This window comes from Brachyistius frenatus, unplaced genomic scaffold (genome assembly GCF_029030835.1).
Source record: "Brachyistius frenatus isolate BFR_SWC_R1_liver_20210118 unplaced genomic scaffold, ASM2903083v1 Contig_10, whole genome shotgun sequence".
Lineage (NCBI taxonomy): Eukaryota > Metazoa > Chordata > Actinopteri > Embiotocidae > Brachyistius > Brachyistius frenatus.
Window position 1 is genome coordinate 2,825,963 of NW_027210609.1, and position 20,286 is coordinate 2,846,248.

A 20,286-nucleotide genomic window follows, 5' to 3' on the forward strand; every position below is an offset into this window, starting at 1 on the left:
ATAGATAGATAGATAGATAGATAGATAGATAGATAGATAGATAGATAGATAGATAGATAGATAGATAGATAGATAGATAGATAGATAGATAGATAGATAGATAGATAGATACTTTATTAATCCCTCAGAGGGACATTTTTATGTTACAGCAGCATGTACAGGGCAAAAATATTGAATATGATTTTTTTTTTAAAAAGCACATTTTATACAATAAAATAAAATAATATTAAATAAACTAAACTAAACTAAATAAAACAACAGTGCAATGAATTAGAACAAACCAACAGACAAAACAGCAGTCCAAGGGTGTCATTGTTGTGTGATGGATTTGGCGAGGGGTGAGTTATTGTACACTCTGATAGCGGTGGGCAGGAATGATCTCCTGTATCTGTCCTTGTGACAGCGGAGCTGGAAGAGTCTATTGCAGAAAGTGCTCCGCTGCCCCTGCAGTAGTTGGTGGAGAGGGTGGTCAGGATGATCCAATATGGATAATAATTTCTTCAGGGTCCTCCTCTTCACCACCTTTTCCAGACTGTCCAGTTTGCAGCCAATGACGTAGCCAGCCTTCTTAACCAGTTTGTTAAATATGTTGGTGTCGCCGGCTCCACTGCTGTTCCCCCAGCATTAAGTTTCCTTGCTAACTATTGGAGATGAATGCTGCTATTTTAAATCACCTTCAAGTCTTTTTACCGTATTTTCTTTTCTTTGTGTCTACATGTATGTGAACCAACTTGCCTCATTACTTTGCAATTTCATTTAACAATACCTTTGGTTGAACAATTAGTTATTGTTTTTAATCATTTTCTGATTTGAAATTTTTACCATCAAATTTGTTACTTCCAGTAAAAACTTCAAAGGCAAGGACATACTTCCAAGGACACATTGGTTATGTGTTGAGCTTGCTGTTCACCAACACACATATCAAAGGCAGATGACCATTTTTTTCATTTCTGGTTCCTTAGTATCTATAGTGTTTCAAATACTGCTACTTCTTTTTCTAATTGTGTGTTTACAGTGATGATTGTGTACCTTGTTGTAAACACTTCACGCCACTATGCATTAGCGAGCTGTGAACAGTAGACAGAAAGAATACAAAGAACTTTTTAGAACTGTGAGGGTCTTTGAGCAGATGGTTCCTGGTAGTAACTAAGACAGCTTCTCTGTATTCATGGAGTGCAGTCAGGTTTTCTCCCTGAGCAGATACAGCAGATGAAGGAGGACAAGAAGGAGGCATAGTGATGCAGACCAGCATAGCATAAAGGCATCATGGATCATCAGTTCCCAACGCTGCCGGGCCTTGTGCTTTTTTCCTAGCACCACTCAGGGCATTCACTAACTTTATGAAAGGGGCCATGGATTAATTCCTCCAGCCTCCTGGTGCCCACTGCACTATGAAATGCTCTAAATGCTAAAGACTGAATACTATCAGAGCTTTCTTTTCAAATACCCATTGCCTCAGCTGTTCTTGCATTATGCCTCAGCTCACAGAGAGCCCTGAGAGCCATACTCACGGTGACATAGTGACACAGAAATCATAAAAGATGGGTTTCTGTGCTGCAGATGATCGTTGTGCAAATGACTTGCCGTTGTCCGAAAGTCAGTTTTTCTGGAAGCAGACAGTGTTTGTTTGCTTTATAGCTGTGGGGTTGTTATTTTTTTTCTTTATACTGTAGTACAACAATTGAAATATAGCTGCATTTCTTAATGACACAACTAAAATACACAGGACCGTTGACAATATACTTAAGAGGAGAAAAAAAAACAGAACAGGGCAAATACTATTGGTAAGAAAGAAGCCAGGGTGCACACTGAGTCCAACACACACATACACACACACATATATACAGTACATGTATATATATATATATATATATATATATATATACTCCCTAAATATCACACATTGCAATCACAGTGGCTAAACAGACACATGGGGCTGGGCGAGGTAGAGACAGGGCTGAACCTCCTCCATTTGACCTCCCGCAAAGCCTCAACTGACCTTAACCCTGCAATGACCCCCCGTAATTTACTGAAGCCAGACTTACACAATCACAGCGGGGTTTCAGAAATGAAGGGATGACAAGAGATAGAGCACCTCTGATTGCTGAAGAGTGACCAAACACACAAACAGACAGCCACGGCATGTGAAGCATTTTGTCTTATTTGGGTAACCTTCACAAATGAAAGATCACAGAGCCAGACAGTCCTGCCATGGTTACACTGTGAAATTGGTTGCTCAAGAAAATCAAGTCACGCCCTGCAGTGTGACATTCTATTTGATGTCAGCTGTTCACAGACATTTTCTTGGACTCGAGTGCCATAAATATTATAATGTAATATTTTAGTGAGTCAGTGCTAATATCAGAGGATGATGTTTTGGTTACAGCACACTGAAGATTAATAAGACCTTTTTAGTGTTTCTTAGTATTCTGGATAATTAATTTTGTTATTATGGTTTCAGCCAGATCATGTCTTTTTAAAATTTTTATTATGCTCGATAAATGTTTTTTTTTTTTTTTCATTTATGCTCAGTTAATATTGTGATACATTTGTTACTGTGAATGATCCATGAATAAGAGCAGTGCTCCGAATTTGAAAAAGAAAGCTATAATTCACGAACCCTGCCAATGGTTGGGTCAATGAGGCTGTGCTAACATGATAAACACGTTGTAATATTTCACAATAAAAATTTCAACACCAAATCCTTAACTAAATCACTCAATATGTGGATAGACGTTCATATTTCTGTGTGTTGTTCTAGAGCTTCAGTCTAAAGAAACAAAGTCTAAATATAGACTTTTCTTTATTAGTTCCCATGGGGATATTTGTCATCTGCTTTTGACTTAAGCTCATGCCAGTTTCAAGGACAGTGCTTTCATAAAGGTCAAAGACTGGAAGTTCCCTAATAGGAAACTGGTGTCCCTTAAGGTATCCTATACGGAGAAAATAAAACAATACAACACAGTCTGTAACTCTCTTAGGTCTTAATTTTGTCATACCACGGTCATAGTAAACCAGAAAGGCGTTTGGAAAGCACAGACTTCAGCCAAGGTCAATAGTTCACCCCTCTCTGATATGCAAATATGTAATTGTACTGCTAGAGGTGACTGTGCTGACCTCTCCAGTCATCTTAAAAAACTATTCAAATAACTCCAGGTGAATCAGGATTCAGTCTTTGAAGTTTACTTGAATAGTTCTTTTCTTAGTAAACACTAGGCCTAACAAACACAAAATGCCATACTGAAATTATGCATTTGTCAATGTAGGCATTATATGGCAAGTATAAAGTATCATCGTAAATAAAGTCAGTATACTAAGTATGAAATCAGAATAGACATAGGCTTAGGTTAGGAACAGACTGAACATAAAAGCAGATGAGCTTTCAGGTCTGAAAATGTGCACCTCACATTGGCTTCATTTACAATACCTCCTTAAAGTGCAATATCTCCAAGGGCTGCTAGGGGTTGGCACCTAAAGGTTTCTTGATGCATAGACTCCCATTCAACTCTTCCCATGAAATAATATGTCAATACATTTTATCCATTGGTCTTCATGGTATCATTCGCTAAATTCATTCCTTCTGATCAAGGCTACGGCTATAGATAGGGAGGCGTAGTGTTCTTCTGTTCTTAGTCTCCTCGACTAAGATCCATCACTCTGTCTTTCCCAAACCGATGACGTCATGGTTGGTTGCCGCTCGGTTAGGAAACTAATTAAAGTATGCTAGCTACACTGCTTTATATGATATCAACTAACAAAATAAACAAGTCACCATGATCTCTTTTTTTACATCAACACTTAAATTGACTTACAGACGTGCCTAGCAAGTCTCCAAGTAATAATGGATGAAATAGGTTTGTGGAGATAATAAACGCATGGCTGTCACCTTGCAACACGGACACTTCTAATCTACTTCTCGTTATGATAGTGGGCTGCAGTACTATTAACTAAGACCCACAGTCTGAACAGTAACTGCGACCTCTGTATTATGTGTCCTAAAATATTTACAATAGTGACGATGTCACAATGTACCGGTTCTGGTTCTCCCCAATATTCCCCAATTCCCCAAGTGATCTACAGTGGTGTACTTGCCATGTGGCCTATTGACACAAGTGTCCCGGTGTGCCATCGTATATATTTATACTTACTGTAGGAACCTGACTTCTCTTGGAAAATTGGAGGTGAAATGAAGAATTATTTTTCTCGCCAGCTAAACAAATGCAAGATGCAGATCTGCAAATAAGACATAATAGTTTCAAAACAAAAAGAAAGAAATAGGATGATGGCTTATTTGATAAAACCTGAAAATGGAAATGACAGTAAACACAATGCAAACTATTTTTTTCCCCTTTTCTGTATTTTTTGATCATGAACGAGGGTTTGCATGTACACAATTTAGTCTTGTATGTTGTAGAGGTCTGAAGATTGTAGATTATTGAACTGACATTGGTTTTCCCTTTCATGTCTTGCAGAATAGTATGGGTACATACACACAAACTCTATTGCCCAAATTTGTGACTCTTTTTATGTTTAAAAATTCTCAGTTAGTGCTTTTATTTGAAACATATTGCACGTTTAATTTTCATATTGATATTCAGGGTATTTCGCCATTTTTCTGTAGTGCACTCTGCTGTGGCATATTCTAATGTGACAATTAGTTTGCTAACTTATTGGCCTGATTATGTAATTTTCCTCCATCCTTCCCGTCTCGATAACCTCAAATTTCACAAATTGTAGATGCAACCATTTCCGCAGAGACGAGCGATGAAACCATTTCCTGGAGTGAAACTTTTCAGCTTCAATCCAAAACCTTCAATGTGACTCATATAAGATGAAAATCCTTTTCAGTATTTCTGAATTACATCAGTTTCAATTCAGTTGAGCAGCACAAAATACCCTGAGCCACTCATCTCTGCGTGAGAAATAAGCTATAGGTCATTACGCAGCTGCACCTTCTCACTATGCAATTCCTCATTTGGCATGTGACGTTCCTAATAGGAACATAGAACGAAATGGTTCAGAATCCTCCTGCTCGGTTGTCATGGAATGTCTCGCAATGTCTCCATAGCCCACGGCTTACTTCCCCCTCTCCCTGTCTGTCTTGATCACTCTGACTTTCTCTCTCCCTTCCTCCCCTTTCCCTTTTGCGCTTTTCTCTCTCTTGCCTTGGCTGAGATAAATAGGAGGTATTTAACTCTGATGTGAGAACATAGTGTCTCCTGCTCAGTAAAAACTACATTTGTCAGTGCCACAGTGCTTTTTGCTCTGGGTAATTGTGTGCCATTGTCTTGCAAGGCTGCCTGGAGATATTCCTGCTGCAGAAAAGAAAGCGAGGTCGGTGGGAGAGGGGAATTTCGTGCTATGTGGAAATGAAAAGAATGTGTTGTTCAAGTATGTGTCACAAGCGGTGGCCTATATGATTAATTGCGCCATTAGCAGATGCAAACAGTTTCACGCTATTTGGATCACGCAGATCCTTAATGTCTTAATTTTTGTTTTTGTGATTTATGGTTTAAACATTTCTTAAAATGGCTTGGGCTTCAAGGGGCAATCATTACATTCATTTGGGTGTATAAATCTACTTTTTTGTTGATGTTGCATATTCCTAAAATTAAATATTGTCCCATCAGATAGCAGTAGAAGTACTTGTGCTGCAATAACCACTATTTTAACCAAGAGGAATAGTGTATTTATTTATCTATGTACAGATTAACAAAATTTAATTAACTGAAGGCATGCATCACACACCACTAAAAAAGCGGACTATAAATCTCTTCTAAAATATGTTAAACATTTTAATAATTCCACTGAGTCGTCTACTGCTACAGCTGTTTGTCTGCTAATGTGCTAAGAAAATTTCTGTTTGTAATATGGACTGTATATTTTTTTTCTCTTTCGACACGATATTAGCACTGCAATAATATATGTTTGAGGTGCAACTCTTCAAAGTAATTACAAATGTAACTCGCAAAGATTGCAGACACCATGTCCCCCGTGGTTGGCTGGTGATTGACCTCAACATCATCACAAACCTTTTGGATTGAACATTGAAAGATGACTCTGAAAGCTGACATTTGTAACGCTATAAATAGCACCCTCAAAAGGTTTCCTGTAAAGCTGAAGTAACATTGTAATCAGGTCTCACTTGATTGCCGTATTGATGACGGGACTTGCGAAGGCGCCTTGTGGGGAATGAAGTGCTCACCTGCTTCGAGTTATTCCCCACTTCCATCATACCACATCACCACATCCTACTCCATCGCCCTGAAAAATAAAGCCCCTGATCAAAGAATTAGTTGTTGCACATTTTACTCCTACTTCTGTGAGCACATGTGAATCTCTTTAAGGAGATGTGACAGGTACAAAATTTGGAATCCACCAAGTCGCTGCTTTGAGAAGTGTCTGGGCAGAAGAGTCAGATTTTTTTCTGCCTGTGCACATAGAACTATAGTTTTTGGGTTACCAAGGTTTACCTAGAGGCTATTTCCTCTGAACTATGTCTCTATGGTTAAAGGGGGAAGCCCAAAAGAGTAAGGCCTACCAATATGACAAAGTATTCTGCAATCTTATTTAATCACACTGCTCATTATTGGAAGGTGGGCTTCATTTAGTAAGCCTGATTTAAGACTTAAGAGTGCACAGAAAACAGACTCGTCACCACACCTGACTGCCAGCTGTAGGCTGATCACTGGTGGACTTCTTACATCCTTGATTTATCCTCGTGATGAAGACCAAGTCAAGCTATGTGAACCACCACTGCAATCGTCTCAAATGCAGGATTAACAGCCTGTAAGATGAACTGTAAGCAGTTACCAGCAGAAACATAATGGACAGCTGCACCGCCTGAACAAGGTGGATCTTTACCATGCAACTGGGCTGTGATAGATGCAGACATCATTTTGGGGAAAAAATGTCTCAGGCTATTTTTAGTTACCAAATTTTTCTTCTATTTTTTTTTTTTTTTTTTTTACCTGGGTCCATCAAAGTGGTTCTAATGTAAAATATTTGATGTAGAAAACTGTTAATTGGTAACGTTTGTTAGCATCTGACCTTCTGAAATGTTGTGGCAATAAGTACACCCTTAAAAAGACTTAATTCATTGTTAAAATTACAATCAAGATGACCAAGTCACTTGCAAATACAAATTAGACAAATTAAAATGACATTTTTTTGTGTGTTGTTAGACAGTATAATGTCTTTCCAGTTATACACAACATGCTGTGTTCCTGGAAGCAAATATTTAGACATGTAGATGTGAACCAAAGTGCAATTTGGGCTGTGAAGCATCTCTTTGTGTCCAGAGCTCACCACCTTCCCAAGCCTCCCAGTCATTCAAATGGTAAACCAGCAGAACCGACTCTTAATTCATTGAGCGGCATTAACAGTCCAGTCCAGCCCTCACCACTCCAGCCTGACTCACTGTTTCCCACTACTTTTTCCAAGCAGAGAAAGGGACAGTATTTACCATGAGAAAAGAGACAGAAAGAAGAGTTAGAGAGCTGGATGCGGCACGCTTAATCTGTAATCTGTCTCTGCTATTTTTCTTCGAAGCATGTCCTATTTACTTGTGTGTATGTGTGTGCATGTGTGTCTTGTGTTCCTCTCAGTTTTTGTTTTTTTTAGTTTTTTTTGGTTTTTTTTTTATCTCAGTCGGAGTCTCAATCAGGTGAAATTTAAAAGACTTATTTTAAAGTAATCCTTGAAAAATTTAACAAAGTACAAAAACGCAATATGGTCTAAATGGATTTGACTTAAATACATTTTGCCCTTCACCACAGTTTTTGGCTCACATGAGTGTTCTCTTCAACCATACGAAGCAGTAATATTAAACAAAAACAAAGAAATTAATTTTTTTTTAAAAAGATTTGTAGTTCGTCTATATATGCCCTCTGGAGCAACACCGTTTCCTGATTTGATGTCCCTCTCATTGACGGCATTACTTCACTTTGCCTTCCAAAACCATGACAAACTCTTGTTGTAAAATCAATTAATTGTATGATGTGACAATGCTTTAGCTTAAGTTACATTTTTTTTGGGCTTGTACATAATTTTTTATCAAACATTGCATGTATATGTGCATCACTAAACTTCTACCTCTTCTCTCTCTTAATTTTTCTCTCTCACACACAGGCACATACACATACACAGGCGCGCACACACACAGTCCTGCTGCTATTCAATATCCTGCCTGCAAAGGTTTTTTTCATTAATATTCTACAAAGGCTAAGATACCGTAGGCTATGCCATTAAAACAGTGTATTATGCTAACGTTTGGGCAAACAGCCCAAAAATGCAGTGGTCTGTCATGGTTTGGGTAAAAGTGTGTTGTCTATATGAATATCTGTTCTTTTTGAAATGTGCACTAAATAAGAAAATGGTTTGAGCAGTTGATAAATGGATATTTTTGTGTGTTGAGCAGTGCGGCTTGGTTTAAGAAACGAGTCGGGTGGGTGCAAGTGTTTAAAAAAAAACCCTGAAACTGCACATCACTGCTCAAGGAGATGTGCTTCAGGCCCTCAACACCATGTTGAGTGAAGAAACCTATGTAAATGTACAACATCTACCTAATCACATCTAATTTCTCTAAGCATGGCCCTCAGCAATGTTAAAATTAAAGATTGAAGCAAGACAAGTGCATGCTTTGCTCGGGTGACTCAGGCTACGGAGAGAGAGCGAGAACAGCAGGAGGGCAATGTTCTGTGAGTGCAGATGACGGAAGGATCTGTGAGATCCCTCAGTTATCTACTCAGGATTTGCATAGTAACTGTAGCGTTTAGAAACCCACATGAATATCCCTTGCATGCTATTTCCAGCAAAATTCTGCACAACCTAAATTTGAATGGTAATGGATGAAATAAGAAGTTTTGACGAATTATTCTGGCTTCAAAGTTTTATTTTGTGTGACTAAAGGTCTCATGAGTCCAGGATTTATTGAATTTTAAATGTGTTCTTTTTGTATGATGGAAAACTCCAGAAAGAAAAAATACCAAAGTGAATATTGTTTTTTCTCCTGGATTACATTGGATGTGTCGGTGGTCATGTGTGGTTCAGTAATAGAACTCATAAATTCTTCTCTCTGTATTATGGACTGTTGCACGCCTCAGTAGTTTGATAATACTCAGTGATGGGCTTGCATCTGAACTGTCATAGAAGCAATTATACTGTAAATAACGTTGTCTGTGTGTGCGTGTGTTTGTGTGTGTGTGTGTCGGAAGGCTTGACAGCCGAGGGCAGGCAGGCATGACATCAGATTTCTTCCTCTCTGCATAAACAGCATTAAGGAAAGACAGGGAGAGGGGTTGGTGGGGGTGTTGACATATAATGCATCCTTGTTTGGATGTTGTGCTGTTGAGCAATGAAGCATTGCACCATAGAGGACATTCATTCATGGAAAGGTTTTTTTTTTTTTTTGCATACATGTTGCAACCTTAACATAGATTTTGTATTCTGGAACTTAGAGTCATTTGAAAGGCCGGAAGACGGAGGCTTTTAAATAAGCTGGCTCAATTTCAGCAAGAATGCGGGATTGACTCAAGAACATGGTCGCGTGGCTGTCTGCCCATACTTAAGGACAACTGTATAGCCAGCATTGTGTTTCAAAGGATTACAATGTCTGTTGTTCTGTCCTCACCTTTGTCTAAACTGAGAGTCTTTGTGGTGCTTGTGATGAATTTGGACTTCAGTGAGCCTCTGACTTTTCATCTGGCACCAGCAGGAGGTTGGCATTTTTGGTTTTAAATTAAATTGTGTACATTAATTTTGGTCAGATAGCCTCTTCGCCAGGTAATTTTTTTTAATTTGTACAATAGTTTAGTTTGTATGCCTGCAGAATTTATGACAATCCATCCCTTACATATATGCATATATGTTTGTGAAACATCCGCAATATCCGCAACTGTGAACTTCAGCCAGATAAAAACAACAACAAAAAATATGCATATAGTTTGATTGGTTACCTTTAAATATGAATACATTTTCAATCAAGTTTTATTTATAGGCTATTTGGGGCATTAAAAGTATAACCCACCTCACCTCAGTTTTAAAGTTGTATCACTTCAAGTACATAATAAAGTATGTGCCAATCCCCATATCTTGCTGTAATGGTGCTGTAACCTTTCACGAAAGCAAACATATGTAAATCACTTGTGACGCTATATTTCTCAGTGTTCCCACAGCGATGATTGTGGCTTAATATCCATACCTTTCATGTCTATGCAACTTCTCCTATTTTTTTATGGGAAGTGTCAAGGTAAATGATGTTTCTTGAGAGACACATGCATATGAACAATCTGTCTTAGTTAGAGAGCACTCTGAGGAGGTGGTTCTTGACAGCAAATAGAGCAGTAATTACGCCTTCTTCAGTAATAGGGTGAGTTTTTGGGGTCAGTAAGAACCTTGTATTTCTGATCATCATAAGGTTGTAGCACAGGATGTCTTTCAAGAACAAGCACTTGTGCAGTAAAATCACATAAATGAAAAAAGTAAAGAATATGCAAAATTATAAATTGCTTGTTTGTGTCCGTCTTTGACCTGTGCTGTGTCAGAGACATGCTGTGTCTGTTTGTCCCGTGCTGTAAGACTGAATTTCACCACCTGCTTAATTATCAGCATGATTGGTGGAGTGCAGCAGCTGCTGACCATTCTGGGATGTTTATGTTTTCCTCTCCGGAACTGTTTGACAAGTCAAAATGAGAAATGTATATAACTGTAGAGGACAGCTTGCCTGGTATTGTCTAACTACATTGCATGCAAGTTTTAGAGCTTTGCTCTGGATGTTGCCATCTGACGCCACATGGTATCATAGAGTATGGGTGCAAATGCATAACTTTTAAGTCGTCATTTTAGTGTATGACAAGGAGGTTAAACATGAAGGGGACTTTTGTACATCAATTATCTTTACCCTTCATATGGAAGAATGTATGATGTTTATTCCAACAGCTGGAATAATCTTAGGCATGAAGAACACAAAGACAAAGAAGACACAGATAAAAAAAAGTCGACTAAAGAAGACGAAGACAAAAAAGACGAAAGAAAATGAAGCAAAAAATTTGAGGTAAGAAGAGGAACACAAAAAAGACAAACACAAAAAAGACGACAGAGATGACGATGACGGCAAAATAGAAGACAAACGATGATAAAGAAGAATACTAAGAAGATAGCGATGACGACGACAAAGTCAAAGAAGAGGACAGCCAAAGACAAAGACAGAAAGACGGTGACGAAGAGGAAAAAGACCAAAACAAAGAAGAATTTGGATTAGCCAAACAGATTGTCTCTATTAAACAATACAAAATAAACAAAGGCAGTACCAAATATAAAAACCAGAAATGCTGAGTTTACTTTGGAGCATTATGTCTGTCGTTTGCTTGACGCTGCAGATTATATGGGCACTGTAACCTTTAGCAACGGCCTCCATAAGCACAATAATATCAGAGACAGATCAAGTTGCCACCTGTGTTCATGAAATGTTTAGTTGTCCTAACTTACACCATCACCACAAAATTATATTTTCATCCAATTGCATCTTCAAACAGTATTTTTGTGGAATTGTAGGGATATAAAATGGAAGAAGTTGACCTTCGCCCTTTTATAATCAGAGGGGTTTTTCAGGTAACAGCAGGGATGTTGTCCTGCTGCTACAGTGAAGCTGCACTGTGTGGCACCGGGACATAATCAAAAACATCTATTGATTTCAATTAAGTCTGTATTGTGTGAAGGAGGGAATGGAGGTTAAAGTTAAATTAATGTCCTCAAACCCATATTCTGTGTCACATTCTATACAAACGGATTGGAATGACAGCAGTAATGGTGTGATTGTACTCCAGTGATGAATACAAATTCTGTATCACTTGGACGCAATTTTAGATGGGACAAATACACATCACAACCCAGTGCTGTTGTGTGTTGTAGTGTGTGTGTGCTTTTGTGTGTGTGTGGTTCAGGAGCTTGGCAAGGAATGCCGTGCAGGCAATTAAAACTGTTCATTAATGCTTTGTTAGACAACACTCCAGCTAATCCCATCATATGGCAGGCAGCGATAAGGGCTTTTGCTTCCCTCACTGCCTGTCTGTCTGTCTGTCAGTCTGCTGGGAGTAGATATGCTATCTGTACCCTGTCGTAAAGGTGAACAGAAGTCTCACTAATATTCTGATTCAGCTTTGGTCAGGGATCCTGTGAAGGAAAGGAAACACTTGACAATGTACATTAGATATGCTTTACAACATCAGGTTCTCTGTAATATCTGTAATATCTGCACATATCTGAAAAATACCTAAAAAGCTAAATATTGTGCATTGTTTGTCCACAGTCTCTACACGTTTGCATGGGACTGTTTCCTCATATTGTGCGCGTATCAACAGGACAGCATCATTTCTCTGTACTTTCCGAAACCATAATAAAAACTGCTAATCCATAAACCTGTTTTATGTGAGATGGCTGATGAGGTTTAGGTGAAGAACTCGATTCGATTTTGGAAGGGTAATGGTTTTGGTTAATGCAAGGATAAACAAATCTACTTTGTGTTACAATGACTAACAGTAAAGGGCAGCTGAGTCTTCATGGTGGTAATAATAAACATGTGGTTAAGGTGGGCATATCATCAAGATCATGTTTAAAAACAAACAAAGAAAGACTACCAGTTGGAAATTGGGAAACAACAGCTGTCTTCTATGTTTAAGTTATGCTCTCTTAACCTGTACACCCTGCACCAGATTATTTCACTCTGCAATAACATTGTCTGACTTCTTTCTTCCTTCCCGTCATAATTACTACAGTCACTAGAGGGCATTGTTACATGGACATTAACAGATGTTATTTTGGGGCACCTGCTGAAACTACAGGTTCTTTTTAGGACTGTCTTCAAAATGATCACTAACAGTAACTTTTGAAATTAAGCAATATTATAATGATACGAACCTTAATTCATATAGCACTTTTTTAGAAAGAAATTTGCTATTGAATTTTTTAATAGTGAATAGAAAATAAAAAAAATTAATAATTGATGCATCTATCGTCATGTCTTATTTTCTTGTCTCTACCAGCGCCTGGTAATAATGTGTTACTACTGGCATAAGGTGGCAGTAATGCACCTAAAAGCTGTTTACCAACCCACAGTGAACAACAAAAGGAAGTGAAGAAGAAGACTTTGCTACCAGAATCTGGTAAAATGTGTGTTGCGCTGAGAGATTAGATGCTACCGTACAAACAGCAGAAATGTGCGAAAACCATTCAGTATCTAGAATCGCCTCTTGCAGTTCATACAGTGCGTCACGTCTCCTTCGCATGGAGTTGATCAGGTTGTTATTCATGGCCTTTGAAATGTTGCTCCACTCCTCTTCAATGGCTGTGCCAATTTACAGGATAGGAATTGAAACACGCTGACACGGTGGCAGATCCAGAGCTTCTCAAACATGCTTGATGGGTGACATGTCTGCTGAGTGTGCAGGGCATGAAAGAACAAGAAAATGTCTATTCAGCTTCCAGGCTTTATTATAGATCCTTGCAACGTGGGGCCATGCATTATCATGCTGCAACATTAGGTGATGATGGTGGATGAATAACACGACAATGGACCTCAGGATATCTTCCAGATACCTCTGTGTAATCAAATTCCTATTAGTAAATGCACCTGTTTTGGCATCTGCAGTTTACCATATAGTAACCCCACCGCCACAATGGGCCACCAATCACTCGCCCACATGACAACATAGGTGCTGTCTGCCATCTGCCCAGTATGGTGTAAACTTGGATTCATGCATAAAGAGAACACATCTCCAAAATGCCAGACACCAATTGTAGGTGAGCACTTGCCCACTCAAGTCAATTATGATGTCAAACTGCATCAGGCAAAGACCCACAATGAGCACTCAGATGAGCTTCCTTGAGAAGTTTTCTGACAGTTTGTGCAGAAAATCTTTGGTTTTGCAAACCAACTTTTTCCTCAGCTGTGTGGGTGGCTGGGCTCAGACAATTTTGCAGCTAGAAGCCGCTGGATATGGTGGCCCTGGGTTGGCTTGGTTGCACGCGGTCTGTGGTTTTGAGGCCTGCTAGATGTACTGTCAAATTGTCTGAAACCACAATGGAAACAGCTTGTTGCTTCTCTAGTGGACATTCCTGCAGTCAGAATGCCAAATTCACAATGTGGCACTGTTTTGTATGATAAACTGCACATTTTTGAGAAGTTTTTTTTTATTGTGACCAGTCCAAGGAAAACTGGTGCAATAATCATGCTACATAATCAGCAACTTGAGTAACCTGTAAGGTGGATGGATTTTCTTGGCAAAGGTGAAGTACTCACCAGCACAGATTTTAAAGACATTTGTTAAAAAAAAAAATGTTAGAGAAATAAAACTTTTGTGTGCATGGAAGTTCTCTTAGATCTTTTACTTAACTCATGAAAAACGTGAAAACAAAAACAAAAGTGTTGCATTCATATTTTTGCCAAATGTACATGACACACCCACAACTGATTAGGGTTAGGGAGGTTGTCATCTGCAGATGAGACCATTTTCTACTGAGCAGAAAGAAGAAAACGTCATGCAGACAACACAGTTTGGATCTGTGAGAAATGAGTTCTAAAAACACAACTGCAATTACCACTTATCACTACAGTTGCCGCCAAAGAGAACAAAACTGAGATCTTGGAAATGTTACCTATAGTCAACTCGGGTCAGATAAAAGTAAATATGCAAATACAACGCATATCTTATAATACTTTTTAAAATTATTTTCAAATTGTCAGAACCATTGTTTAACCAAGAGGAGAAATATTTTCTTAGCAAAGACAGGACCATATTCTTTACTGGTGTTTTTTTTTTTTTTTTTTTCGGGGGGGGGGGGGTTCCAGCAAAAAATAATATTAATATTATCATCATCCTGGAAATGCTGTCTCCCCCATCTCAAAGTAAATTGCATAATGCATAATTCTGTTCATCTTTCACATGAAACAACTATAGAAAAATACAGCCTTGCAGCAATAAGAAGAGTAAGTAGAGTTGGTTTTCTTTCTTTGATTGTGATGTGGTTGGAGAGTGTGCACGCTACTGGGAGCCTTGGCCAAGCTGGCAGGAAAGGGAAAACAGATTACCATTTCCACAGTGTGTGCGCGCGTTGTTGGGGCCCTGGAGGTGACTTCTGAGCTGCTACTACCTCTGCTAGACTGGAGCTGTCAGAGCTGCTACACTCATGTCTGTGTCATCACCACAAATAACACTTCGACTACCACTGCTTGCTCAGATGAGCAGACACAGATTTTTATTTGATATCGTCATCACCACTATAGTACAACTGAAAATGCAAAATATTTCTCTGTCTTTCTCACACTCTCACACACACACACACACACACACACACACACACACACACACACACACACACACACACACACACACACACACACACACACACACACACACACACACACACACACACACACACACACACACACACACACACAGACACCTATACACACCATCCAGTATTCATTAACTTGCTCCAGTGATTTTAAATTTTTAAGAATCATCAGACCCCATTTTTGTACCGACACAAAGGTGGTCTAGGCCGGTCAAACATATTTGCATATGATACAGTGCAAGGGTCTTTTTTCTGCACTTGCACTGATTTGCTATTTTCCATGGCTCAACATGAATCCAAGAGATGGGTTGAACGGTGCAGGATTGGTTGTGTCGGGAGAGATACACTCATGCAGTGCCGTTTTGTGTAATTTTTGGGGTGAACTCACGCTTGCGTTTCAACCAGCTCAAACCAGATCTAGGTTCAACGCACCACAGTGAGGGCTAATTTTGTGGCTTCAGTGGACATGGTTTCTTAGATGTCCTACCTTTTTCCTATTACTTATATTAATAATCAGTTGCGGTTTGTGAACACGCGGTGCTGGGGCGATGCCCCCTCCAACATTGAGAGAAAATAAATACTACTTTAACATGTAAAACATAAATTATTTATATAATTATAGTTTTCACGTAAAATGCACCTGGTAGTCTGTCAGCGCCTGTGAGCATTCAATAAAAACTGTTTACAAATTGTATTTAGTTCATTTCTGTGTAAATACATATCCTTCCTGTTGCAGGGTGGCACCCAAATGAGAGTGAATGCAAGTCCTTCAACTTTGGCAACCACGATATCTGCTCAGAAGGGTTGACACGAGTACTCGGCTGAAACGAGTATCCTGTTACGGATAATGTACTTTTGAGCAGCACGAGCGTCATCTGAGTAAATGTGTCAATATCCATGTTGATGAAGGTTTCTAACAGACACTAGCTGTGTCCAAACACCGGGGCCAGCTCAGGGCCAGCCTGAGATATCTGGGGGTCCCTTTCAAAATCTGATACAGGGTCCTATCAGTTTTATTGTCTGGCGATCCTATTTAGTAGATCTTACGACAATTTACATACAAGTAAATTGTTGTACAAGAACATGCTTCCACATTATACAGTAGTGATTAGAACCTGAATAAATGGGCATAGCTGAGTGTTGAATGAATAATCAACTAACTTCATTCATGGTTTAAAGTACTTTGTTTCACAACAACTGACTGTGCAATTCTTGAAACACAGTAGAATTAGTCGGAGAACCAATAAACTGAATACTGTTTGCCACATAATGCTTGTGGTGGTTTAGAACAGTGTATTTAAACACAAAAGCATGATCTTAAAGGAAAGAATGCCGGGAAACTCCCCATAATCCCCTTTGGGCTGCTCCCCTGCAATGCCCCGATCCTTCATAACATATAAGAATAAAGCAACTAAGTTGGTGGTTGTTAGAAATTATCTTCATTTTTTGATAAAACATGAAATGTTTGATTACTTCATGAAAGACAAATTCAGATAGCCTACACAAAATGAGTTGTGACTCAAAACCACTAGTGTACAAGGTGGGATGGTGAATATACAGCCATCAATGGTCATCAACTCAATGGTGAATCCCTGCTGGCTGCATTTCAACAGCAGTTGTCATGACTATTATGTCATAATGCCTGGCTATGAGGCACAAATCTCAGTATGTTTAATCAAAGTAAATTATCAATAGATTGATAGAAACAACAGGCCATAAAACAAACTGCAAAGCACCAATACAAGGCTCCAATGTCACAAACGACTACCAATGAGCCAAAGTGGTGTAAAGAATGTTGTCTTAAAATGGAGTAAACATCGCCGGTCAAAAGTTGGTGGAGTTATCACTTCTAGCATGGCAATTGGAGGACCCCTGGTGGCCCGGGGCCCATTTCATTTGAAATGGGTGAAACATGGGTAAGGCCGTGTGCAGGCCAGCTACACACAGAGGCCTTACTGACAAAGACTGCTGCAGCTTCAGACCACAGTCTATGCTTCAGACACACACACACACACACACACACACACACACACACACACACACACACACACACACACACACACACACACACACACACACACACACACACACACACACACACACACACACACACACACACACACACACACGGTCTGTCAGTGTCCAGCGTCCACAGGAATTAACAACAACTTCTGGTTAATTTTCAACCCTGAAAAGAATTACAATTTTTTTCTCAGAAACACCATGACCCAGGAGAGGCTGAATGCAATGTGCACAATGTTCAAGCAGTGCTACTGGCTAGTGTTTAGGCAACATTAGTGTGTTGTGTTGTTGTTGTTGTTGTTTTTGGGGGGTGAGGGGGTTAGCTGAAGTCTAGCTTCAGTTTATCACCAGCTGCTACTGTAAATCATATAAAAATGTCAGCCGACTTTTGGTTGTGAATCAGGCAGTTGTTGCACATTATGACGCAAGAGCCATTCTCAACCATCTAATAGAAAAAGCAATTCTGGTTAACTACAAAAGAACTGCAATTAGATTACTCATAAGGGAGTAAAAATTCATAAGCCTTTTCATCTACTCATCTGGTTTAGTAATCCAGCGAGCCATGCAAGGCCAAGAAGTTTGTCACCGTCATTTACACGCACAAGTTAGACCAATTAACGCACAACAGCTTAGGCCATTTAATTAATGATTGGTACGTAAATTAAGCACACTCAGAGCTTCTGATTCCATGTATTTATTAACACCACAACATCATGATCTTTTTAGCACATTGCTCTTCTTCAGTGTTGGTAATAAATGAATTACATCAGGAGCTTTGAGTGTGCGTAATTTACTTATTGTCAGTCCTCAGCTAAGACTATTGAGGCTGTTACAGCCTCTGCTGGGGTGAGTATCTCTGTCATTGATGCCACCCACATCACATGTTTGTGTTCACCAAATTACCCCAAAAACTGGCCACGCATACATGCACTCCTGGTGCACAGAACTTAAACCTGCAAGCATTAATGAAAATAGATCCTGCTGGCTCTCAAAACAAAGAGATAAATCCGTACAAGCATCTGAGATTTGGATCATGTCTATTTTACTCAAGGTTGTGGCACCAAATGTTTATTTAAAATATGACAGTTTTGGTATTTTTGCTTCCAATACGACACCCACGGACATGGTAATATGCTATGTTTGTATGTGGTAAGATTTGTTGAAAGTAGACATATTTCACATAAGGAAAATCTATGTATATTATTTTGCTTACAGTCCAGCTAAACCTTATACTTTGTATTTATGCTTGACATCTGGTCTAGATTTTTTCATCTTGGTTCACAAGATGTTTTTTTTCCCTCATGGTCTGAGGTGGTTAGCAGGAAATGGCAAAATAGAGGCTGGTATCTGAGACTAAAAGTAGATTTGAGCCAGGCACCAGCACCAGTGATCACTATGCATGTGAAGTATTTACTCAGGGAAATAACTGCAATGACTAAGCTGCAAGCACACATTCAGAAGATTTCACATAATATCTGGAGTTTCGCTCCATGTCTAATATGGTTTTTGAAGGCGTGTTATTAGCATTATCACTTGTATATGTTTGCAAGGAATGATGTGTCCAAGCCAAGATCACAAACTCTACATATATGTACTGTATTTACATAATAATCTGTTCCACGTGAATATGCCAACAAAAGTCAAGCAGAGACTGTGAGCTAGATCAGGAAGATCATTATAATTTGTTGCTACTCTTACATGACAAATAATATCTGCTGCATCATATATCCAACGCAGGTTTGTGTTGGGACATGTTTTTAAGCCATCAATTCTCTGCTCAGTCTTTTGATTTGCCAGGCCTGCTACTGCCCTGCTCACGTGAAAACTCTTCTCTATCTGTTTCAGTCAATTGATGCCACTACTGCTGCACCACTTCAACTTCAGCATCCACCTATGTGATCTGAGTATAAAGGCAGTTTGCTTCAAAAATAATCCTGCTCTGGGTGGCTGCAATCAAAGGTGTCAAAAAAAGCCTGCTGAAGCATCCGAGCTGGCTGTACAGAACAAGTAAGTTGGTTCCTTTTCAGTTGCTGGAGTACTCTCTTTTTAGCCTTGGCGAATCAGTCTTAAAGCTTGTTGTATTATATTTTGGAATCGTCCTTGATCCCACTGCCTCCTGCAAGACATGTGTCATTTATATGAAAAAAGGGATTTGAGAGAGAATTTGAAACCTGGCCTTCTCTCTTACCTCTGCCCATCTGGCCAAATCATTTTTGTACTGTCTATTTTTGTAATTTAAAAAATAATGTTGTAGCCTGCTGCAAACTGTTGGAAAGGGGGATGTTTTTAGATAATCTGAAAATTAGTTTGAAGCATTTGACCTCTGACAACCAAAACCAAAACCGCAACATTGCAAAACACAAACATCTTCAACAACGAATACTGAAAGTTTCAGAAAACTGTAAGAAGTGTGATCGCACTGTTAACAAGTGTAATGTAAAAAAAAGCAAAGTTTTATGTTGAGAAAAACAAAGCCCAGCATACTGTGAGATGGAATTTGTTATCTAATTTTAATCTTTTGCCCTTCCCCTTTGTTTTACTGTTCCCAGTTCATAAATTCTTTATAATTAGATACCTACACATTCTGTGCTTCTCTCTCTCTGCAGTTTTTGATGATTTGGTGGCGATTTGGATTAGAGCGGATGTAGGCTAACTACTGCAGAACAGCAGTGAGATGGATGTTGCATTGTGACTGGGCGAGATTGGCTGTCAGCCAGCACAGCTATAGTGTCTGTGATGGCACAGCTCTCACTGCAGGTGTCATAAGGATATTGCTGTGGCAAGAACCATTTTGTCAGAAACTATCAGCTAAGTTTGCTGTGAACATCTTTTCTGGCAGTGGAGCTGATTACATATTCATTTCCACTTATGCAACATATAAAGTATTAGCATACCTTTCATGCTGGGGCTTGT